The sequence below is a fragment of the Sminthopsis crassicaudata genome, chromosome 2 (assembly GCF_048593235.1).
Source record: "Sminthopsis crassicaudata isolate SCR6 chromosome 2, ASM4859323v1, whole genome shotgun sequence".
In the NCBI taxonomy this organism is placed as follows: domain Eukaryota; kingdom Metazoa; phylum Chordata; class Mammalia; order Dasyuromorphia; family Dasyuridae; genus Sminthopsis; species Sminthopsis crassicaudata.
The window spans coordinates 624,371,229-624,397,092 of record NC_133618.1 but is presented as its reverse complement, the minus strand read 5'-3'; positions in this window follow the sequence as shown (position 1 = coordinate 624,397,092).

Below are 25,864 nucleotides of genomic sequence, written 5' to 3'. Positions count from 1 at the left end.
GCTGTTTCCTTGCAACAGTTGCTTTCTTGAGTTCCCATCATCTCTACTTCAAGCTTTGCATGTAAAAGCAAAATCCTTAAAGTTAACTTAAAGAGAAAAAAGGAAGCTGGGGCCCTCTTGAAAAAATGAGTACTTTGGTGAAGAGTATATTGGAACAAAAATGAACTTCCTCTTTTTATCAGAATTCCTCTTTTTTGCAGGATATTTTAAGTCATCATGCCTGGAAACCTTTTGTGTGGGTATGTGCTCTTCATTAAATGCAGACTTTGCTGTATGTGCCTATGGAGGGTTTATGATGAATGTCTTATTCTTTTACATAGCAGGGATTCTGGAGTTAGTGCTCAAACTAAGTGGGTCTCTCCTATGCCTGGTGTTAGTCCTGATCTGTGAAGGCACCAAACACCACCCTAGATTTTGAGGGCAGCAAGCCTCTTTAGAAGGAAAAGTCATCGGATAGGAGGCTCCAAATGTCTTCTGTTTTTCTCCCTTTCACAGAATTCTAGCATTGGGAAGATTTTAAGATCAGATGTTCCAGCTCCAAGTTTAATGTAGAAGGATTCTCAGTGAAACCAAAGAGTGATGAAAATCATATTATTTTAAAGATTATCTTCTCCTTTTACCCCTATACAAATGTGATATAGTAAATTTTTATTTCTTCCATGTCCTTTCAGTGTCTGAGCAACTGGCCAGGTAGGGCTAGAGCTACAGAATAGCATAGCATAAAGTACTAGATACAGATCCCAAATTCAAATATCAATTTTCCAACATTAATGTGAGCTTTAGGCAAACTTGATTTCTTCAACTATAAATTAATTGGAGACAATTCTTGCATTAATTAGAAGGGACCTCAGAGGCTATCTAATCTAAATGCTTTATTTTACAATTGTGGAAGCTAAGGTCATCCAGTATGGGCAAATGATTTGTCCACTGTTATAGGATCATAGGTTTAAAGATAGAATGGGACCTCAAAGACCATACAGATCATACAATTAATTCAAGAGTCAGGATTTGGATTCCAGTATTCCAGTTATAGTTTCAGTTCTCCTTCCCCATCACAAGTCACAGAAAGTGAGAGATGGTAAAAGCCACTAGAGACTTTCTAGACTAATCTCATTTGACAAATGAGGAAATAGACCCAGAAAGGGGAAGTAATTTCCTCATGACCATGGAGGAGTCAGTTAATGGCATAGCTGGATTGTCAGCCCAGATCTTTCTCACAAGTCAGTCTCCAGCCTGGTTCAAGGAAGGAAATTGAAAAGTCTGACCAAATGAAATCTACTCAGGGCCTAACACTGACCTTCTCAGCATTCAACAACATTTAGCATTCAGAGTCCTAGCCTCAGAGGCTAGGCTCTCTGTGTGGCCATGCTTAAATACAAAAACATCACTTGAACTTATTCAATGAAAAGTCTTCCATTTAAATCAAAACTTTTATGGCGACTATCAAATCAGTGATTCTGTGATTGTTATTCATTTTCTATTCTCATAGAGGACCAATGTTGTTACAAGAATTATATCTTGACTTGAACATGAATTAGGTTTAAGTAAGGCAGTTTGAAAGCCATCAGTCTCATTTTTCTTCCAGAATTATTGATTGACAAGACAAAAGTCAAGATTATTGGTGATGGCTCAGCATGAGTTTTGCTCCTCTAAACTCCAAATTATGATTGAAATGATACAATTATAGAACTATTCTGTCATGAACAAAATTAAAAATTATTAAATAGTTATGGATATTTAATGTGGGAATAAATTTTGTAAGAATAAAAAGAAATGATCCAGTAAGCCTTTCAGCAAGACTTCATATTTTATTTTAAATATTTTTTGAATGAAGATAAAAATCTAAATGAACTAAGTTGTAATTTAGAAATACATTTAGCATAGTATAATAATATATAAACTGAATTCCAATGTTGGGTTTTTCTATTTGAACAAAGTTTTGCAATATTCAGTTCACTGCTAGAAGAAGTCTTAAATCTAGTTTTGCATTCAGTTTATTTTGATATTTTGACTTAAAACAAAAATAAAGTGAAAATACTTACTGGCACAAATATGTGGTAGAACTAGAAGAAGAATTTTATAAGTTCTGCTGAGAGATGGAAATTCATTTTTTTATTTTTGGTTAAATATTTACTAGGCTGTCATTTTAAAATGCTCTGTCTGGTGATATGTCAATTAAATTTTGTTTTCCATCCATTGTCAATTCAACAACAGGAATATAAAAGACATATTGAATGTGCTGTGGATCCTAGTAAATTGATTGTAAATTTCAGGAAAATATACACTGAAAGTCACTTCCAAACATTTCTGGTGGTCACTGATATATTTCTTGACAGTCTGCTCCAAAGACAATTTATTTTGTAGTAAAAAATTGTATAACCTTACAAAGTATTCAAAACTGTTCTAAAATTTTGGAACCACAAAATTATTGTTTTGTAATATTTTTTCTTTTATCTTGGACACTGAATATGTTTGTATTTGCAAAAGCTTATGATCAAAAAGGAAAAATATATTTATAACATAAATGGTCAATTACTATTTAAAGTACCATACAGAATTTTTAGCAGGTACCTCTTTGAATATCATTATGAATTACTAAATGAGAGCTACCTTCTGTTGTTATTTAAAGCTCTTTACATTATTATGGCTTTTACCTACTTTTCCAGGCCTATTATTCTCCCTCACACATTCTGTAGTCTAATCAAATTGTCTTTCTTGATGTTCTCTGCACATGTGATGTTCTCTATTTTAACAGGCTCTGCACACCTCAAGGTGTAATTTTCTGTTCACCTTTCCTTTTTATAATTTCTAGTGTCCTTCAAAGCTCAGTTCAAATGTCACCTTCTACATGCAGCCATTCCTGATTCCCCCAACTGCTAGTGTTTGCCTGCCAAAATATCTTGTATCCAAATGTACCTATTGGCTCTCTTGATAGAAGGTAAATGCCTTGAGGGAAAGGATTGTTTCATTTTTGTCAAGGCATGCTCAGTATAAAGCAATATATTGGTCCCACAAATAATAGGTGCTAAATAAATTCTTCATTGGTTAATTGTCCAGGGTCAGAGTCATAATTGATCATGTTAAGAATTTGTCCCTTGACATGATGGTATACTTAGAGAACCCCAAAGACTATGCTAAAAAAGCTATTAGAAATAATTCAGAATTTTAGCAAAGTTGCAGGATACAAAATAAATCCACATAAAACCTCAGCATTTTTATACATTACCAACACAATCCAACAGCAAGAGATACAAAGAGAAATTCCATTCAAAATAACGGTCGATAGTATAAAATATTTGGGAATATATCTACCAAAGGAGAGTCAGGAATTATATGAGCAAAATTACAAAACACTTGCCACAAAAATAAAGTCAGATTTAAATAATTGGAAAGACATTCAGTGCTCTTGGATAGGCCGAGTGAATATAATTAAGATGACAATACTCCCTAAACTAATCTATTTATTTAGTGCTATACCAATCAGACTCCCAAGAAACTTAATGACTTAGAAAAAATAACAACAGAATTCACAAAAGGTCAAGAATTTCAAGGGAAGTAATGAAAAAAAAATAAATGAAGGTGGTCTAGCTGTACCTGATCTAAACTATATTATAAAGCAACAGTCACCAAAACCATTTGGTATTGGTTAAGAAATAGATCTACGCTAGATGGAGCTTCAGAAGTCAACTTGTTTGGCCAGCTTCATATTGTATGTGGGAAAACTGAAACCCAGAGGCTTAGTCATGGAATAAGCAGGATATAATAATAATAAATAACAATAAGGCAGGATTCAAGGCTGGCCAGCCCTCAGTTTAAGTGCTCACATACACTTCCCTTTACACTGTCTGGCCTTTATCTTCATTGTCAGCTTTTTCCTCTCTTAAGCCTAACTCTGCTTACACCAATTCTGCCCAAAGTCCTATTTTTGCTGTGAGGAGAACAAACAAATCCCATCCACTCCTGTGTCATAATCCTTCAATTGGATTTAAGTGAGGGATGGACCTCACTTTCCCCTCCAGAGCTGGCTAGGTCCAGTGGCCAGATATAGATCAAGAAGAAGACTGAAGAGGGCCCTAGATGTAATGGGAGATGTTCAACAGTTTGGCTGAGGCCACTTGCATTCAGGAATTAAGGCAAGGTAACAATTGAGGTAAGAATTTCCTCTTTAACTTTGTCCAAAAAAATCTAAATAAATAAGTGAATGATTGAGGGGAAGACTCTCAGGGTATCTAGCCAAAACAGAAATGACTGTTATTTACATTCAAGCTGATTTAATGTGGACCCCCAAAAAATAATCAAATGGAGCTTGGCCTAAGATCTATTGGTGACCTATTAGAATTAGAGTGGTTTTGGTTTAAGGCCTGATCCTTAAGAAAGAAATATAGCCAGGAGATTATTGCCTCGATTGCTACCTAGTCTTAATCACTGAATAGGTGTTGCCTCAGTCAAACTGAGACCTGTTGAGGATCTTAATTAAAAAGTCTTTCTTTTCATCTAGGACCATCTCCAGTCTTTTGGATTCATATCTGGCCATTGGATCCAGATGGCTCCGGAGGGGACAATGAGGCAGGTGGTCTTGCATAGCCCTCCTTCCTTTAAATCCTTAAATTCCCATTCTCTCCCTGATATATTGGTCCTCTTTGAGAACAAAGGACAAACAGCACTAATTCTTTAGATACTTGATGACAACTATCATTTCCCTATGAAGTCTTCTCTCTAGACTAAACATGGTCAGATCTTACCACCCATCCTCCTGCAGTATGAACTTAAGCGCTTTCATCCTCCTGGTTTTCTTTCAAAGGAAGCTTTTCCATGCCCTTCTTTAACTGTGTTAGTCAGAATGAGCCACAATGTTCTAGAAATGTGGGCTCTGACTTTCTTAATGCTGTCTAAGATCACCTTCATTTTGTGGGGTTTTTGGTTACCAGGTCATGCTATTGACTCATTGGAATTTGTAATTAATTAAAAACCCTTGATGAGAAGATCTCCTTTCACTGTCAAGTGACTGAATCCAGATGTGATTCAAGGGAAGGAGCTAGAGAGCATCTCAGTGCTAGCTACTCCAACTGGTGCCTTGGTAAATGCAGAGTGATGATAGGCATATGAGGCAGCTTAGAAAGAATCCTGACTTTGCTCTTAAATCCTACCACCTGTTTAACCTAGGCAAGTCACTTAACTAGGTCTTAATTTATTCAGATGAAAAATGAAAGATTAGATTATGTCCAAGTTCTCTTTTAAATTCTGTGATCTAAAGTTGGAGGGGGCAGTGAAATAGCGAGAGGACAGTTAGAACTATGAAATTTGGTGAAGAGATAAGAGGGAAAATAGAAGAATTTAAAACTTAATCCAGAAAGTAAGATGAGGAGGTAAGCAAAAGGCAGGAGGGTAGATAGAGAAACAGCAAGCTGAGCCTCCAAACTTGAATAATTCTTGATATTAGACATTATTCCCATTTACCTTTCTTATCTCCATTATCAATCTGAAAGAAGGCTTAAAGAATCTCATTGGAAATTTGATTTTTTTAGTCAATTTGTTAATGGGTATTTGTTAATGATATTATAAAAGGATTAATTTAAAAACTCCTCTCTCATCATGTTGATAAAGGTATTATTTCATGATATAAAACAAACAACCTTGAAAGTTTGAATGGTCAATCATGTTTATATTTTGTGTTCCTTTTATTTTATTCCTATAAGAGACTCAACACAGAATTATGGAAATGAGCATATGATATTATAGTTGCTACTCACACCAAGAGAGGCAGAGTTATAGGACTTAGCCTGAATTTATAATGATCCCATTATTCACTTTTCAATACCTCTTCTTCACCTCTTATCCTCCTTTGTCTATCAGAGGGCATTGGATTGTACTTGGGGGTCTGAGCAGTTTGATTTTTAAAATTCTTCTAGTTTCTTGTCCCAAATCCTCAGCCAAAAAGGTTCAAATGAAATAATGTATGTAAAGTGTTTACACACTCTAAAAAGCTATATAGATGTTATTGACATAATGAAAATCTATATCTGGCCATTTAGCTTTCTTCTGGCTTGATTCCATTTTTTTTAAATTTTTACAAGATAAACAGTCTGTGAATATTGCTTTAGCTCTGTGTTGATATGCAAGATCTTTTCCTAACTTAACCAGTGTCCTTGGCCCTTTTTTTTTCTTTTAAAAAGGGAAAAGTAGGTTAGTGATCAGCCCTGTGCTAGGTATAATATTTTTTTCAAATTTCAATCAAAACATTTACTAAACAGAAGACGAAGAAAGAATAATAATTATATGCCATTCTACTACTCATAATATTAGCTAGCATTTATGTTGCATTTCATGATATACACAACCTTTTATACATATTATCTTATATTTTCTTATGTTACATCTATTTTGCAAATAAGGAAGCTGAGGCTGATAGAGCTTGTGAGTTGCTTAGGGTTAGGAATATTTCAGGCAGATTTGAACTCAAGTCAAGTCTTCCTTACTTCCTTCAGTGCTGTTCCAACAAGCTGGCATAAATCTAGAGTGTATTTCTACACCAATGCATAGAATCCAAGGATGAGAGAGGACACAAACTTAATTTAACCTAAGAATAAGGCATATGTGTGGGGAACATATGTGATCAGGGCACAGTAAATTCAATAATTGTGAATATTGATGTCCTTTCTCAGGATTTGTCTTTTCAAAGTACCCTTGTACTTAAAAAATTTAAATTTCATTTTCAATTCCAAATTGTCTTTTTCTTGTCTTTTTCTCCACACATTAAGAAAACAAGAAAAAAATTAAAAATGTATAAAAACATATTTAGTTAAGCAAAACAAATTCCCATGTTAGCCAAATCAAAACAGATATGATACCTCCATCTGTAATTTGAGATCACTGGCTCTGTATCTGGTGATGGATGGCATGTTGCATTATAAGTTTTCTGGGATTGTGATTGGTCATTGAAGTAGTTGAGTACACTATGATTTCAATAGAGTGATATGACTAGAAACCATGAAACATCAATGATCTTGGAAGAATTAAAATGACAATAAATCCAAAAAAGCAACGGAAAAACACACAGTGGGTTTAAACTGATCATAGAACATTCTTAAAGATGACTTGAAAGGTAAAGAAACTCAGAAGACCTGTTCAGGGACATATCTGACCAAAAAATAATGTAGTTTTATTATGTAAAGAGAAATCATAAAAAGCAAATTAGCCAACCAATTATGGCATTAGTATATACTGAATCAAAGTTAGAAAAGACCTTAGTGACCATTGGGCCCAATCCATATCTGAACATCAATATCTGCTACAATATCTCTGAAAATTGATTATCCAGTTTCTGCTTAAAGACCTTTAGTGAAGAGAAACTCACTATTTCCTGGGCAAACTCTATTTTAAGGGAGATATAGTTATTGGGAAATTTTTCCTGATATCACACCTTCTCTGAATTTCTATTTCGGAATGCCTTCTTCAAGGAGAACCTAATATGTTTCCTTAAGTGTTAGGTCTCTCTTGCTTCTGAAGTTACTTTTTAATCAATTTTTATATGTTTTATGTATATATTTTATATACATTTTATACACTTGATTTATATACATTTAATGTATGCATTTTATAAACATTTAGTCATTTTGTATATATTTGATACATGTGAAATTCCATATGAAGCTTCCTGAGGGCATGAATTGTGCCATTTTTTGGTCTTTCTTAGGGTCACACAGTAATCTGAGGCTGAATTTGAACTCAGGTTCTCACGATTTCGAGGTTGGTGCTCAATGGGCTTCATCACCTATCTGCCCTCTCCACTTTACGCTCCCTTCCTCTTTTGGAGGCAGTGTTAAGATTTGCTACTTATCTTGCTACTTATTTGCCAGATGACTTCAACAAGCATTTAACTTGCATTTACTCTTTTCCAAAGTTGCAAAGAAAGGCAAAACCAACCAACCATGCAAACGGTCCCTGTTCTTCAGGAGACAAACATATACAAACAATACATAAATAGGGCAAATTGGAGGTAACAACATTGGGAAAGACACACTCATTAAGGATCAGGAAAGACTTCTTGCAGAATGGGAGATTTTATCCGGGACCTAATGAAAGTCAGATCATCCAGCAGATAAAGATGAGGAGGAAAAGCGTTCCTGGCATGGGAGGTACGAAGTGAAAATGCATAGGGTCAGGAGATGAGTTTTTTGGACGAAGAAGAACAAGGATGTTAGTAGTACTAGATCAAAGCCTATGTAGGTAGAGGGGCATAAGATGTATGAATACTGGAAACTTCGTAAGGGGTCAGGTTTAGAAGGGCTTTAAATGTTAATGGAGGATTTTATATTTGATCTTGAAGTTAACAGAAAATCACTGGAGACTGTTGAATAAAGGTGGAGATTGGGGCCAGGGAGTGATATTGGTAGATCTGAGCTTTAGGAAGATCAGTTTGACAACTGGGAAGATCAAATGGGATAATATGTAAAGCAGCACTTTGGAAGCTTTGATGCCCTAAGTACCAGCTATTATTATTATTATTATTATTATTATTATTATTATTAAATAGTGATTGAGGCAGTTATAAGTATCATACTGGGACTCAAGAGAAAAATCCATTTTATGGATTTAATAATTGAAGACATGGGATTGATGAGGTTTCCAAGGGAGAGAATATTGTTTGTATTTTGTTTTCAAAGAGGATCAATGACATCATGAAATGATGTCTTGACTTGCTCATAAATTAGATTTAAATGAGCCAGAGTTGTGCAAAGTTATCAGCCTCACTTTCTCCTCCAGAGGATCTTTTTCCTGGTAATCAGCATATTGTCTTGCACATAGAAGTAACCAAAAATAATTTTTTTGGGGGGGCTGTAAGATGGTTGGGATTAAATGACTTGCCCAGGGTCACACAGTTAAAAAGTATTAAGTGTCTGACGTCAAATTTGAATTCAGGTCCTCCTAACTCCAGAGTTGGTGCTATTGCAACATTTAATTGCCCCATAAAATCAGTTATTAGACATTGAATTGAATCCATCTCTTCAATTTTCATTCTTTAGTCCTAGTTCTATACTTTAGTGCCAAGCAGAAGTAGCTAGGCAATACAGTGGATGAAACATCAGATTTAGAATTAGAAAGATCTAGCTTCAAACCTATTCTCAAGTATTTGCTAGCTGTGTGATCCTGAGAGTTAAATTCTGTTTACTTCAGTTTCTTCCCCCATATAATGAGCATAGCACCTTCTTTCAATGATGTGAGGTTAAAATCAGATCATATTTATAAAATGTGTTATATAAATGCTATTATGATCATTAGCTAGTCTAATAAATCATCCACCGACAGCTTTTCTCTTCTTCTTCTTCTTTCTTTTTTTTTTTTTTTGGAAGCAATTGGTTAATTGACTTATCCAGTGTCACAAAACTAGTAAGGGTCCAAGCTGGATTTGAAGTCAGATTTTCTTTCTAAGGTTAGTTCTTTATTCACAGTGTCAAATTAGCTGCACTCTCTACCTTTAAAAATTATTTTCTCATTCCTTATTCATTCATTCATTTGTTTGTTTTTAGCTTTTCAAACATTTGAACAATTTTCAAATCCCTCTGAAATTTCCTCTTTTCTGTGCTAAGCTTTCCTTAGTTCTCTTAGTAAAGTTCTTTCTAGTCCTTCTCACCTTTCTGTTCGCTCTCTTCTGGATACACTCCAGCTCCAGTGTCCTCTGTAAAACATAGTACTCCAAGCTGAGTACAATAGTCCGAAGGATCTGCTCAGGGCCACAAAACAGAATAATCACCACTCTCCTTTGGAATATTAAACTTTTCTTAACATATTTTCAGATCACATTAGCTTTTGTTGGCTGCCATGTCACAGTAGTGAGTCCAGGACTTAACATATACTAGGCAGTTAACAAATGTTTATTGATTGAGTGATTGATTGGCCCATGCTGAGCTTGCAATCCCTGAAACTTCCGCATTTTATTTTAGACAAAGTACTAACTAGTCATGGATCTTATGCTTCTGAATTGTTTGGGCTTTTTTTTTGAACCCTTATGAAGAACTGGAAATCAATTTTTATTAAATTTCATCTTATTGGGTTTGGCTAGACATTCCAACCTTTCAAGATTGATTTAATTCCTGAATCTGTAATCAAATATGTCAAGTTAAGGCTTAAATCATATCATCATCAAATCTGTAAGTCATAGGAAATTGTATTAGGTAAATAAAATGTGAACATAGGGCCAACCACACATCTCTATTGATTTCTACTAGAGATTTTCCTCCAAGCTGATGTTGCTCCATTAATAATGACTTTTTTTGTCCAGTCATTCAAGCAGATCCAAACCCACTATCTGCACTATCATACAGGCTATATTTCTTTAGTTTTTGTTCACAAGGACAGAAACTGCCAAACAACTTGCTGAAATTTAGGCATATTCTGTCTACACCATTCCATTGATTTTCCAATCTCACAACTATTAAAAAATATGGTTATCCTAAAAACTTAAAAGAGCCAGAGGAAGTCTGCCCATACATTGGGTGAATTATCTGTTGAAGATCTGTGAAAAAGGATAAGGCAAAGAGTTGTTGCAATATGCCTCAGTGGAGAAGATCTGCTGACAAAATCCCAGCTCCATACAAGCTAGGGGAAGGTTTTTATTACTCAAAACATTATTTGGTTGATGTAACAAGAAAGAAAGAATACAGAAAAATAATTTTATAGTCCTATATATGTCACATTTAAAAATTTAAAGTATCTTACACTAAATTTTTTTGAGACAATTTATTTTTTCTCAATTGTTATGGAAATGGAAATTCCATTTTACAAAGGAAACCATTGACAGTGGACTCCACAAACTGTCATGATGTCTATCTAAAGGGAACTTATATTCTACAAATATTCTAATCAAAGAATATTTATGGAAATGCTATTTAAATCTTCCAAGCTTCCTTAGAGAGTGCAAAGGAGAGGGTAGAACCTAGAAATTCAAAAGAAACAAATATGGTGGTTTCTTTTCTTAAAATTAATATCCATCATCTCAAACATTTATAAACAAATAACTGGTAAACAAGGGGAGTAAATAAGTAAGGCAAAAATAAACAACTGAACTAATAAATGATAATAAGATAAACAAGGATAGTAAATAAGTAAAACAAGAATATGAGTTATAGTTTCCAGACATTAGTGAGATTCAATGGAATCAATGACTAGACTATAAATAGAAAAAGATTCATCTTATCCATAAGGAATGTATCAAAGAGGAATAGCATTATTCATTAAGAATACATACTCATCTTAGGAAACTCATAAACCAGGTATGAAAGTATGATAGGGAATTCTGGAGTGAGATTCAGTGAGAAGAGAATCAAGAGGGAAATTGTGGGAGAAAAACAAAACACTTAGAAGGGAAAAAATGGATGATGAATTAAGGAAGAATCATAAGCCTGACATGGAGAAATAATATGTTAGGAGATAGCTTTTCAACTATTATTATTTCTTTCTTTCTCCATGTTTTTGTCTCTGCTGAGAAATTCTTGAAGGTCAGTGAGAGAGAGAGGTGGGTTTTAGGCTTATTTTGCTTGACTCAGTAGGAGTAACAGAGCAGGAGTTACAGAGAGATAGATCTTAATTTGGTGTGAGGAAAATGTCCTAATGGAAATATCTGCAGTAGAGTGGATGGAAGTCCTCAAGTGAAAGATGGCTGATAAATTCAGTACCCCCATGGTTGGCTTCCATCCAGCTGCCAAAATGATCTCCTTAAATCACAGATGTGATCTTGTCTGAATAATAGACTACAATGCTTCCGTATTATATTCAGAGTCAGTTAAATCCTCTGATTTAATTTTTTATTGAAGCTTTTTATTTTCAAAGCATATGCGAGCATAATTTTTCAGCATTGACCCTTGCAAAACCTTCTGTTCCAATTTCTCCATCTTCCCCCACCCACTCTTCTATATTACAAGTAATCCAATATATGCTAAACATGGTAATATATATATATGTATAATATATATATATATATATATATATACATATATATATATAAATCCAATATAGGCATATATATGATCAAAAAGGAAAAAAAATGAGAAAGAAAATAAAATTCAAGCAAGCAACAACAAAAGAAGTGAATGCTGCTATGATCCACACTTGGTTCCCACAGTCCTTTCTCTCGGTGTAGATAGATAGCTCTATCATCACAAGATTATTGGAACTGACCTGAATCATCTCATTGTTGAGAAGAGCCACATCCATCAGAATTAATCATTGTATAATATTGATGTTGTAGTGTACAGTGACATCCTAGTTCTGTTTATTTCACTCAGCATCAGTTCATATAAGTCTCTCCAGATCTCTCTGAAATCATCCTGCAGATTATTTCTTACAGAACAATTATATTCCATAACATTCATATACTATAATTTATTCAGCCATTCCCCAACTGATGGGCATCCACCCAATTTCCAGTTTCTATCCACTACAAAAAGGGCTGCCACAAACATTTTTGCACATGTGGGTTCCTTTCCTTCCTTCAAAATCTCTGGGATATAAGCCCAGTAGAAATATTGCTGGATCCAAAGATATGCAGTTTGATGACCTTTTGAGCATAGTTCCAAATTGCTCTCCAGAATGGCTGGATCTGTTTGCAATTCCACCAACAATGTATTAGGGTCCCAGTTTTCCCACATCCCCTCCAAATTCATCATTATTTTTTCTTGTCATCTTAGCCAGTCTGAGAGGTGTGTAGTGGTATTTCAGAGTCATTTTAATCTACAGAATCCTCTGATTTCAAAAGTGGCTTAAAACCTAGTCCCTTCCTACCTTTTCAGACTTCTTAAATCTTATTTCCCTCCACATATTCTGTGACTCACATACCCTGTGACTCTGTGACCCTGTGATCCAATAACACAGACTTTTTAGGTCATAGCTACTGCTATACCTCTTTCTGAAGCAAAGTGTGCAATTGTTTTCTTTTTCTGAGAATCATGTTGCTAAGGGAAATCCTTTGCCAGATTGATAAGACTTTCAAATGTAGATTTACCTGAATCTAAATGGCTCAGTGTTTAGATTACTTTTCTGTGTGAGTTCAAGCCTAGCCCCAGACACTTACTACCTGTGTGACCCTAGGCAAGTCACCTAACTTTGTTTGCCTCAGTTTTCTCATCTGTAAAATAGTCTGGAGAAGGAAATGGAAAACTACTTTCCAAGAAAATCTCAAATGGATCATTTTGTGTTGGACACAACGGAAAAATGATTGAACAATAGCAGAGAAAGCAACCCCTAAAAGTAGACTTTTGCATGAAATTCTCCTTCCATTCAATAAAAAGCCAGGACTTGAGTAGCATTGCCTGGAAACTCTAACTAGACTCATTTGGATGAACACATGCAGTTTGACATGTGTTTCTGCTGTATGAAAGTTATTAAGGGCTTCTTACCACCTAATTCTCCACTCAGACCACCTGTTGTATAAGCTGTATTTATCCTGAAAAAAAGAAGTGAAAAAGGGAAAGAGGCAGAGGGGACTGTGTCCTTGATGAAGATGTGACTTCCTAAGTTCTCTAATTAAGCAACTCCTTTGATTAACCCCCTACATGAGAGTCAACAGAACAACACCCCAAGTGGTACTATACTCACAAGAAAAACTGAGCAAAACAAAACATTATTTTGTTTGAGGATAGAACAGAATTATCAGGACAAAACATTAGTAAGGAAGGTAACCAGGCTAGTCAAGGGTCTCAAGTTCATGTTACATGAGGACAGTTGAAGGAAATGGAGATATTTAAGCTAGAGAAGAAAAGATAGCTGTCTTCAAGGACCATTTCAAGGACCATCATTTAGAAACGGGATTAGTCTTGCTCTGCTTAAACTGAGAAGACAGAACCAAAGCATTGAGTTGAAGTTGTAGACAGGATAATATTTGATATGGTGTGGAAGGGAAATATCTATTACTTAACTCTAAAAGTGGGATGGACTGCCCCAGCAAGAAGTATTTCTTTTTTACCAGACATTTTCAAGAAAAGATTGTGTGATCATTAGTTGGTGATGCTGGAGATAAGATTCTTGCTCAAGTATGAATCGAATAAGTTGGCAGTCTTCAGAGTCTCCTCCATCACTGAGATGTTTCCACTCTAATGCATAGCTTAGCTTTAGTAGAGTAGTGATGCTGTTTGGAAAAAAGATGTTGATGGTAGTCTGTGTAATTTTACCTATCATGTGACTGTGTTACTATGCTAAGTCTTCTGGGATCATGGTGTTCCACAAATCATTGTTACCTATTATCACCACACTGGAGAACACTAATATTAAAGAGATGGAAGCTTTTGCAGCAGTCAGTCATGTAACATTTATTAAGCACCTACTATGTGTAAGGCATTGTACTTTAAGTCATCAGGGAGTACTTTTCAGTTATTGAAATCACAAAGAAGGAAATCAAAAGACAATATTAAAAAATGAGAAAAAACCTCAGAGCAGGGGTTCTTAAATTGGGAGTCAATGGATAGATTTCAAAGGGCTTGGGAACTTAAATAGGAAAAATATACATCTTTATTTTCACTAACCTCTGAATGCATTTTATTATTTTCTTCAATTATTTTAAACATTATTTCAAGAAGAGTCCAAATGCTTCATCAGAAGTCTGTTACTTACACACACACACACACACACACACACACACACACACACACACACACACCAAGAATCTTTACCAAAGGACTTCTTTTTGTGAGCTCTTCATTCTAATTTAAAGACAAAATACCAAATTAAAACTAGAAACTTGGAAACCAAAATCCCTGACTAGGCTAAGAAGCTGAAAGATATTTTACAACAATGCAAGACTTTTCAAGCTTCCACTTTCTCCAAGCCCCATTACAGGCAGAGAAGGCCCCATGATTAAGTTTAGTTAATTTATCCAAGACTATGTCCCCATGGGATTAGCATTCAAGGCCTTCCATTCCCAAGAGTGCCAGGCAAACAGAGAACTGAATATTTGAGCAGCTCACCAAATACTCTGCAGACAGACTGAGAAAAGCAGAGCCCAGTATAAGCGTGCCCTCATTATCCCTCCTTAAAGGCTTTTATTTGGCTTCTGGCTCTTAGTTCAGTAAGGGAAGGTTGATTCCAGAGAAGGGAAGGAGGCCCTGGGCAAGCTTGCTGAAACATGAAGGTCAGCAGAGAGGTAGATTGAATGTGTGATCACGGTAAGAAACATGGGAAGGCGGGAGAGCGAGGCTAAAGAAAGGGAGGGAGTAGTGGGAAGGAACAGCAGAATTGAAAAGATCAAAGCCAGAGCAAGGCAATGAAAAAGAGAACAAAGCCAGCCTCTGAATGGCAGGCAAGTCGAAAGGATGACAAAAGCCCAACCCCAGTTTGCTGACGGGCCAGCCAGGGTACAGAGAGTCCAGGATAAAGGGAGGACAGAGGAGGAGACATGGAGTCCCCTATGCTTTGCAGCTGGAGGAATTCCATTGCCGTCAATCTGATGGCAATACCCAACTCCAAATCTTGGATAAAGAAGGGATCAAATCCCATACGTGCCAAACTAGCCATAACATCTTTTTTTGGGGGGGGTAGTGAAAAACTGAAAACAAAGTAGATGCCAGTTGGAGAATGGCCAAACAAATTGGAGCATAGAAATGTAAGGAAATATTAGTGTTATAAGATAAAAAGAATATGTGGAATTCAGACACACTTGAGAACACTTGTAAGAACTAATAGTGAGGGCAAAAAAGAGAATGATTTACACAATGATTATAAAGTTAACAATAACCATACTGGAAGGCAAGTAAAAGTGCGAATTGTGATGACCAATCTTAATCCCATCTTTTCTTCAGAGGATCAGATAACTATGGTTACAAAATATGACATATACTTGCAAATGAAATCTTTATATTAGTTCTTTCTGTTTAATTGGTTTTTTACACATACATAGGAGGTTTCATCAGTGGGGTAAAAACTGAGCTATAGCTGGAAACAATAAAATCAGTGAAATTAGAACATGTAATTCCTGACAGCTCTGGGGAACTGGGCTTCAAAATATGAACACTTACAAAATAGTTGGGAGAGAACAGTTTGTCTAGAAATGGGTAATGTGAAAATAAAAGGTCCCAATAAACATTTAAAACAAAATATTATAAAAGAAAAGTGAAATCCAATTAGAGGCATGCCATGGACCATAAAGGATGCTGCTTTCTGAGACTATTTCAAACCTCTTGTCCAATCACTATAATAAGATTATAAGATTGCAACCTTCAGAGTTTGAAAGTCTGAAATCATCTGAAAACCTTAACTCCTATTGGTCCAGCAATTTATTATACTAAGAAACGATAATTTTTGATCTAACCCTTTCAATTTGTTTTGAGCTGTACTTATTTAAGATGGACTCAATGATGAAAAGCTAACTTAGTACATTATGAATCCGTCATCTCTCTTTTTCTAAGTATCCTAGCATCTAAGAGTTGAGCAGCCAACATTTTGGACCAGTGAATGAATTTTCCACTTTTCATTCTGAATCAGTGTCATGTAACCCCAGCCACAGCAAATGCACCACTGCTAGAGCATTTTAAGGGAACTCAGTTCCTCCTAATCAGCAAAAGTACTAAAACAAATTATAGACTTTTTTTTCTGTAAGTAAAGGAAATCAGTCATTTTTTGTTATTACTGGGAAAAGAGCAAGTCTTTAAGGTGATGTTTCAGCAGTAATGGAAGGAACTGGAGTGTGGGGCTTCATCTGGGAACAGGAGGTTTCATTTCAGAATTCATTTCTCATTTACCAGCCTCACACAAGTTGGAAAATGATGCCCTCCTGGGTCATGCAGCTGAGCTAAGCCCAGGAATCAACGATGAGCTGCTCTTTCACCAAGGTGTGTTTTTTGTTTTTAGGATGGATTTGAATCTTGGTAATGGCTGTACCATGGCCATTAGGGCTATTAAGCACTGGGTCTCTCTGAGATATAGAATGCAATCTCTGTTCTCCCACCCAGTGATAGATGGGAAAGCTGGCTGGGAGCGCTGAATATCTGAATCAATCTGAGAGGAGAATTTCACCCTAATAGTCTATGCCCCCTTCAGCTATTCAACATCATTCGTCACATTCGTTACAGGCGATCAGCAAATCAAGAAAAAGTGGCAGTTGTTTGGGGAATAGAAGATGCCATTTTTTTTCCAGGGACAAGGCTCACTGGAGTGGAAGGAGGGAGCCATCTCTGAATGTCATTATTCTTTTTATTAACTTCTTCCTGGTCGGCTCCCCTGTGGTTTGTTGACCAAAAGGCACAAAAGAACCCCAGGAAAACCTGATTGATCCTTGGAGATGAACCCCAATGGTTTGCTTTACAGTCTGCCTACTCTCACCATTCCAAAATTACAAAATCAAACAACTCAGTACAACCCATGAGCCTTCCATCAGATCAATGAGAAATTGACTCTTGGAGAGGAAACTGGAAAAAGTTAGTTCCAGTGTTTTGGACTTAATGTAATCAAGATGAACATGAGGGACAAAAAAGGATTACCTCTTTTCAGCATGTGGGATTATGGGTTGCTAACCTAAAAATGACTGTTGAGAGGAAGGGCTTTGAGAACATGAGCATATGGGTGGGTGCTTTTAAAATTCACAGCAAGTTGTGAACATCCTGAAATAAAGGTGCACAATTACTATTTTATTAGGTCTTATTAGGTGAGTGATTTTATTAGTTCACCCAGTAGCTTTTAAGTCTAGGGAAGTCATACAGTAAAGCTTTTAATACTGGCCAATATACCAGTTAGATTTCCTGTTCCAAGTCCTTTATCTAGGTGACTAAGAAGTACAAGATGTTACATTTTTCTCATAAAATATAATAGGACAGGCTTTCTTCTAATGGAAATGGAGACGAAATGAAGAACATGTGTCATGCTTATTATGGAGCTAACAATCTGATGTCAGTACTGATGGCTCATTCTCTGAGTTGACCAAGTTCTCATTTATTTCCTTACTGGGAGAGCAATTACAATGCTAGATTATTTAATCTAATTTAACTCATGCACTCTTTTGACCACCCAAACTAGCTCCCAAACGTTCCCCATTTATGGCACTTGATTTGCCTATCTATGCCCCATTACTTAGGAGGGTATTTCCAGCTTTTCTTTATCTCTTGGAATATCTTATTTCCTTTAAAGCTTATATTCAATCTCCAGTTCCATATGCCTTTCCTTACCCCCACATTGTTAAAGCCTTCTGCTTAAATTATCTTGAATCTATTTTGTATATGTGTGTATATTTGTCTCCTTGTGTCCCCTGGCTGGAATGTAAACTCCTTGAGGATAGGAACTAATTTACTCATGCTTTATATCCATTTAGTACAGTGACTGGCACCTAGAAGACATTTTTTGGAGGTGAGGAAATCAGCCTTTACTAAATTCCCAAGATCCCACAGCTAGTAAGCATCAACTATCTGAGATTAGATTTAAACTCAGGTCCTCCTGACTCCAGGACCAGTGCTTTATATACTGTACCAACTACTTACTCTTACCTAGAAGACACTTAACAAATGCTCATCAATTGAATGACTATGATAGGCTCTGTAGCTAAAAAGGTAAAAACAAAATAGTTCCTATCCTCAAGGAGCTTACATTCAAATATGTCATTCTCATTTTTAATAATCAATATTGTTCTGTTTTTTGCTTTAAACTGAGGGAAATGGGGGCAAAGGAGAGAAGAATTTCTTATTTTGCCTTCCCAATTGTTTGAGTCCAGATTTGAGGAAGAATTAATCGACTTCTTAAGGGCAACTTTTCAGCTGTGTGAAAACCGGTCAGTCTACCAGTATTTATTAAGCACCTATTTTTTGCCGGGCACTTTTCTAAAAGGAAGAATATATAGAAATTCACAAACTTGATCACTGCGCTCAAAGAACTTACATTCTAATCAAAGATAACATGTAACTAGGTTTACAAAATATATAAATTCTTCTTTTGTAGCCTGCTCACTGTGGCTACCTCATCCAGGATTCACTTTATTCCCCTGTCATCTTCTCCTTGCCATCACTCACCAATTCCTGTTGTCCCCCTTTCAATTGTCTGGCGTATGAATGTAAGAACTCTCTGAGAACTTTGGACTATGGGATTTTTGGACTTAGGTCCAAGGAGCAGGAAAGCCTCAGATGACTTTAATTGCCATGAGGTCAGAAAGGGAGAAGGCCATTTCCCAAATAGCCAAGGACCTGCATCATACAAGACTTTAACAACTCAATCCAATATTTAGAATTGCATTAGGAAGAGAGCTAGCAGCTAGTGCTAACTGAAAGGCATAGAATAATGCATTCCATATGACTAGCCCAACCTAGACCTGGTTTTTGCTTCTGGGTGGCCTTTCAAAATGGCTGTGGCAACAAATGACTCTAAGCCATCCACCTGGGAAATAAGGGCTTGGACACAAGACTGAGCAGATTTCCAGTCCAGGTTGTAGTGTGGTGTTATGGGAAAAAATAAACAACACAAACAAATACAACTAAGCCACCTCCCCCCCCCCCCAATAAAACAAAAGAAACAAAAAAACAAAGCCAGATCAAATACACAAACCAACCAAAAGCATTCGCCTGGAACTCAAGAGAGGCTGGTTGCTATCCAATCTCCAATGGACTTATTATATGACCTTGAATAAATCAGATCAAAGTCCTGTGTCTTATTTTGCTTATCAGCAAATAAAGATCTGGAGCATTTGACTTGTAGAGTCCCCTCTGATTAAATAAAAAAGAGCTTATCCACCTTTGGTCTGATGCTGAAGGGCATTTTTACCTTTGACCACTAGATGGCATTGCTAGACACTAACCTAATCCTATGCCAGCCCCTGTAAAGCCTCACGTTCATTCTAATACTGATGCACAGAAGTGCTAAGCTTTCTCTCTCCTCTTATCACAGAGCAGGTGACCATCTATTTTTTTTCCCTCTATTTCCAGATGTTAGTCTGGTTAACTGAAAGGATGTGGTTTGTGTGAATTTAACCAATTAAAAGAACAAGCCTTGAACCTCTTCTTCACGCCCTGGTGGGGAAAAAAAACCTGGCACCCCTGAATTGATTGTGTTTCCCTTGTCTAATTTCTTGAGACCTTTACACACACATATATATGTATGTATATATCTATATGTATGTTTAATGTGAAAAACAGGAATGCTTGGATATCATACCTAGTGCTGAATGCTTTTAAAACAATAATTGTTTTCTTGTGTCTCCCATGAGCTCATTAAGATCAGGGATTTTTTTAAACCTATTTTATATTCTAAGTGCTTAGCACAGTACCAGCACATAGAAGGTGCTTAATAAATGCTTATTGACTTGACTTAAGGCCAGTGTTCTACTGATGTTTGAGACATCTGCCAATGTCTGTCAATGGTTACTTCATCTCTAGTGGAACAGGATGGAAGGGAGCAAGAGAGAAATTCACTAGTCTCAATCACCATTTTGTGTCTTTGATCCCTTATTTTCTCCATCTTCTGTTTATTATTGGCCAGAAGTATGTCAAAGCCCTCCCTCCTTCTTTCTGTTCTCCTAGGATGATTTGGATCAGTTCCAGGCAAAGCTCCATGGTGATGTGGGAAGATACTTAATCTCCAGTTACAGGATTGAGTTCTCCTCTAGAAATCTTCAGAAGCATCAGCAATCTTTGATAAAGCAGTTGAGAATGACATTATGTTAAAAAGTGAATAGACTTTAAACCATTTCTACATTTTAGTATTTTATAATCTAAACAACTCAAGAAAAAAATAAAAGCTAAACATATACTTCCCTCCAATTATTCTATATCTCACAGATTATGTAGCAGTGGTGTCAAAAATAGAACCAAGAGTCACTAACCATACCTAAGGTTCCCTTTAAAAGTCACATATTAACATTATCTATGTTTTATTGTATTTTTATTTATTTTGTTAGATATTTCCCAATTTTACTTTTATCTAGTTTGGGCGGTGTTGGGGAATGTTATGGTTCCATGTGTTTTGTCACCTCTGAGTCAGATTTATCGAAAAAAAATAGCTTTAATATTCATCTGGTTCACCCTACCCATTTATATTAGAGGAAATCAGATATTAAATGACTTAGCCAAAATCACAAAATAATAAACAGGAGAGGTGATAAATTTGATCCTAGGTTCTGTCCCTAGGTTCAGTACTTTTTTTCACTATTACACTTTGTCTTGTCCCCTAGGAAGACCTTTGTCACATTTGTACTGAACTTGAGTACAGTGATGGGCTTTGCTCCAAGCCCCTGTTTGGTTAATTGAGAATATTAGAGCATGTGCCCTAAATTTTTGAAGAAGATTTCAAAAGGTTCAGAGGGGAAAAATCCCATGGTTTAAAATCCTACAAGGAAAATCACTTCCAGAAACACAAATTCTTTTAAGAATTAGATTATGAAGAAGCAAATATAATGGAAAGAATTAGCATTTGCACAGATCCTACTATGTGCTAAGTAGTTTATAAATATTATCTTATTTGTTCCTTATGACAACCTTGCAAAGATACTCTTTTACAATGAGGAAACTGAGGTTAACTGATTTGTCTAGTCATATAGCTAGTAATTTTCAGACGGTGAATTTGAATTCAGATCTTCCCAACTCTGGACCCTGTACTTTATCCATTATACCACCTAAATGCTTTGACACTAATGAAGAAGAAAAAGAGGAGTGTTCTAATGAGATGAAATGCTCAGGAAATTCATCAATGAGCTTGGATTTTTAAAATATTCATAATAAAAGGAAATAACAACAAAATAGTCTGATGCTACATAGACAAGAAATGGGAGAATTGACTGAAGAGTTTACTAAATATACATAGGGAACTCAACCAACTTAAATTTAGGAGATATATAATATATAATGATTATTTTAATATTTAATTTATGTTGCATTAATTATTTTGTTATATATTAGTGTATAATTATTATATATTTCTTCCAAATCACTATTGATCAGAGAAATGCAAATTAAGACAACTCTGAGATATCATTACACACCTGTCAGATTGGCTAAGATGACAGGAACAAATAACGATGAATGTTGGAGGGGCTGTGGGAAAACTGGGACACTGATGCATTGTTGGTGGAGTTGTGAAAGAATCCAACCATTCTGGAGAGCAATCTGGAATTATGCCCAAAAAGTTATCAAAATGTGCATACCCTTTGACCCAGCCATACTACTACTGGGCTTATATCCCAAGGAACTACTAAAGAAGGGAAAGGGACCTGTATGTGCCAAAATGTTTGTGGCAGCCCTTTTCATAGTGGCTAGAAGCTGGAAGATGAATGGATGTCCATCAATTGGAGAATGGTTGGGTAAATTATGGTATATGAAGGTTATGGAATATTATTGCTCTGTAAAAAATGACCAGCAGGAGGAATACAGAGAGGCTTAGAGAGACTTACATGAACTGATGCTGAGTGAAATGAATAGAACCAGAAGATCATTATACACTTCAACAATGATACTGTACGAGGATGTATGCTGATGGAAGTGGATATCTTCAACATAGAGAAGAGCTAATCCAATTCCAATTGATCAATGATGGACAGAATCAGCTACATCCAGAAAAGGAACACTGGGAAATGAGTGTAAACTGTTATTTTTACCTTCTAAATCCAATTCTTCCTGTGCAACAAGAAATTCGGTTCTACACACATATATTGTATCTAGAATATACTGTAATATATTTAACATGTATAAGACTGCCTGCCATCTGGGGGAGGGGGTTGGGGGAGGAAGGGAAAAATATGAATAGAAGTAAGTGCAAGGGATAATGTTGTAAAAAATTACCCATGCATATGTACTGTCAAAAAAAAGTTATAATTATAAAATAAAATTAAAATTAAAAAAATAATTATTATATATTTCTATATCTCCTAAATATATATATATATATACATATATATATGTGTATATATATATATATATATGTAAATATACATCTCCTAAATTGAAGGTTTCTAGATATACAGAGAAATATAGTTTCAGAGAAATCTGGGAGGACATATATTTACAGAGAGACTATGATAAGGAGACAAACAGCTTTGAAAGACTTAAGAACTCTTAACAGCTTAGAGGTAAATTGGAGTTCCAGGGTACCAATGAGGAAACAATTTCTGACAAAGAAGTGATAGGTTCAATATGAAGAGCAAAATGTATTTTTTTTTGGACATGACCACTGAAGGAATTTGTTTGACTTGATTAAACATATTTGTTAAAAGGGTTTGTTTATTTTTCCAGTGAAGTTTGGAAGTGAGGAGAAAAAAATTGAAGGCTTGTCCATTAAAAATAAAAATATTTTAAAATGCTTTAAAAGTTACAAAGTTCTTTTCTCATCATAATCCCGTGAGCTAGGGAATGTAGATATTTTAGGCCTAATTTTACATAGTAGAAGACTGAACCTCAGAAAGTACATTTATTGTCCAAGTCACATTATTGGCAGAACCAGGATGAAAACCTTAGGCAACTGATTGTCAATCCAATGCTTTTTCTACTTTGCAGCCATTTTTCCAGGGGAAAAAGAGAAAAATGAATGTGCAAAAACCATTTATTTGAAGTTAAGCATTAACTACCTTCAGAAGACTGTGCTACTTTCTGCAAAACATGCAAAAAATTACAGATAAACACTTTTTCATTTATTCCTTCACTTTAGCTATCTCTGTCTCAATGATCTTAGGTGACCTATAGCTGGAAGGGATCCAATCTAAACATGACCCTCACCTTCAGGGAATTTATCAGTTCATAGGGGACCATTTTGACTCTATTCAAAGACCCAATAAGCTGGCTGGGTAGGCTACCCACTCTCTGTAACAGAGAAGACCGTTAAAATACAATGTCTAAGGGAATAAAGTAGAAAAGCATTTTCTGCAGAAACCTTGCTTTTGCATTTAAATCTCATGCTTCACCCCTTAGAACTGTCAGCAAGAAGAAATTTCTGACTGATAGATACTAGTTAGAAGAAGAGAGACAACTTGAAACTGGGAGAAGTTTTCTGCTTTAAATTCACAAGACTTGGATTCAAATCCTGCTTCTGATATTATTGGCTGTGTAATGGACAAATCATGTAACTTCTCTCAGTCTTATCTATACAGTTAGGAGATTGGACTAGCTGGTTTCTGGAAAGTTTTCTAGCTCTACAACTATCATTCCATGGCACGCTGATAAAAAGCTAGGATGAATGGATGCATGAGAACAAAAACATTCATTAAGCACTCACAATATGCACTGGGGAAATACATAGAAGATCATCATTTCTTTCTCTAAAGAAATTCACATTTTAATTGGGAGAACTGAAACATAAGAGGATTTAGACACAGATCAGTTGAAAAAGCTCCCTGAACCTTAGGATGCAAAGCCAGGACAAGTCCATAAAGTCTGGTTGATCTCTCATGATAAGGATTGTAGTGTGTAAGTTTCTGCTTATATAAGTAGTGTGAATGGCCCTCTCTGTCAGGTGAGGGAAAAGAGGAAGAGGAAGAGAGGGAATTCTCATGGGAATTGTTCTCACTGAACCTAATGGATGGTATCTAAAGTCATTGATGCATGGCTATGAGTAGATGCTCTGACTCAGAAGGAATCCTACGAATCCTGTGGTTTTCCTTATCTCATCAATTTGTGATTGCATACAAACAGATGAGATTCATTCATTTTGGAATGGAGCATTCAGATCCCTTCATCTTTTTCACCATAAAACTCCAGAGCTCCCAACATGTGCAGATCATTCAGAAGTTCTTGGGATCCAACTGGACATTGGTCCAGTGCAAAAGAATGCTTTCTAGTCAGAGAACTATAGCATGGATCCAAGCTCTGCTATTCACTATCCATGTGACTGGGCAAGTCTATAGAATGAGGGGATTGTATTAAATGCCTCCTATATCTGGGTAGGGCTGGATTGTGAGGTAAGATTGAAAATTCTGCAGTCCTTAAAGCAATGACTGGGAATTCTGGCGTCCCTATAGCTTGTCTTAGGTGAGAATGCCTGAGAAGTCCCCTTTCTTTGCCTCCAACTAAGGCAATAGATTTATTTTTGTTCATTTCCAATTGGGAGCAAGTAAGAACTGAATTTCCTGATTAGTTCTCATCCCCAGGCTAGGAGAAATCAGTCAACCAACAAACATTTCTTAATCAGACTGGAGTAAGGCCCTGGGAATATAAAGTCAAAAAAAAAAAAACAAAAAACAAACAAACAATTTCTGCCCTAAAGGAATTTAAATTCTGTTGGGGAGAAATACCATCTAATAATACAAAATATATGCAAAATATGGGAGAAGAGGAGAACTAATAGCTGGAGCTGGGATGGGAATCAGGTAAAGGCTTCAGATGGCATATGAGTTGAGCTTTGGAGAAAGACAGATTTTAGCCTAGAATAATTCCTTCCTTTGGTATGGGCTGGGTCCAGATATAGAACGAAATGTGTGGTTTATGTTACATGCAAATAATGTTTCTGATTTTATTATCTTTTAGTGAATTTAATCAAATACTTTATGCAGATCTGGGAGATTAATTTAATGAGATATCATGCCCTCTGGTGGATAGGAGTTGCTAGTGGGTGGGGACAATTAATTGTAAGATCAGATGGATGAAAATTCAAAATTACACCTTTAGTCTGGTGACAGATTTGAGAACTAGAGATGCACCCTCATCCAAAGGTCATAACCAAAAGGTTGTATCCAAGGGGTAATTGGTAAGTAGTGCCCTGAGATTATGATAGAGAGGAATAGGCCGATTAGAGAAGACCAAGAGAAATCCCTATGTTGCATTAGGCTAGAGTTCATAAGGGCTTCCATGAACATAGACCAAGAGTCCTGTAGTTGTTCTTTGGCATTCAGATCTCTTTTGCATCTGTGTGAGAAGGGTTTCCACTTCACTATCCTAATGTCAACATCATCATTATGAAAATAGGGGAGTTCAAAAAAATCAGTGGC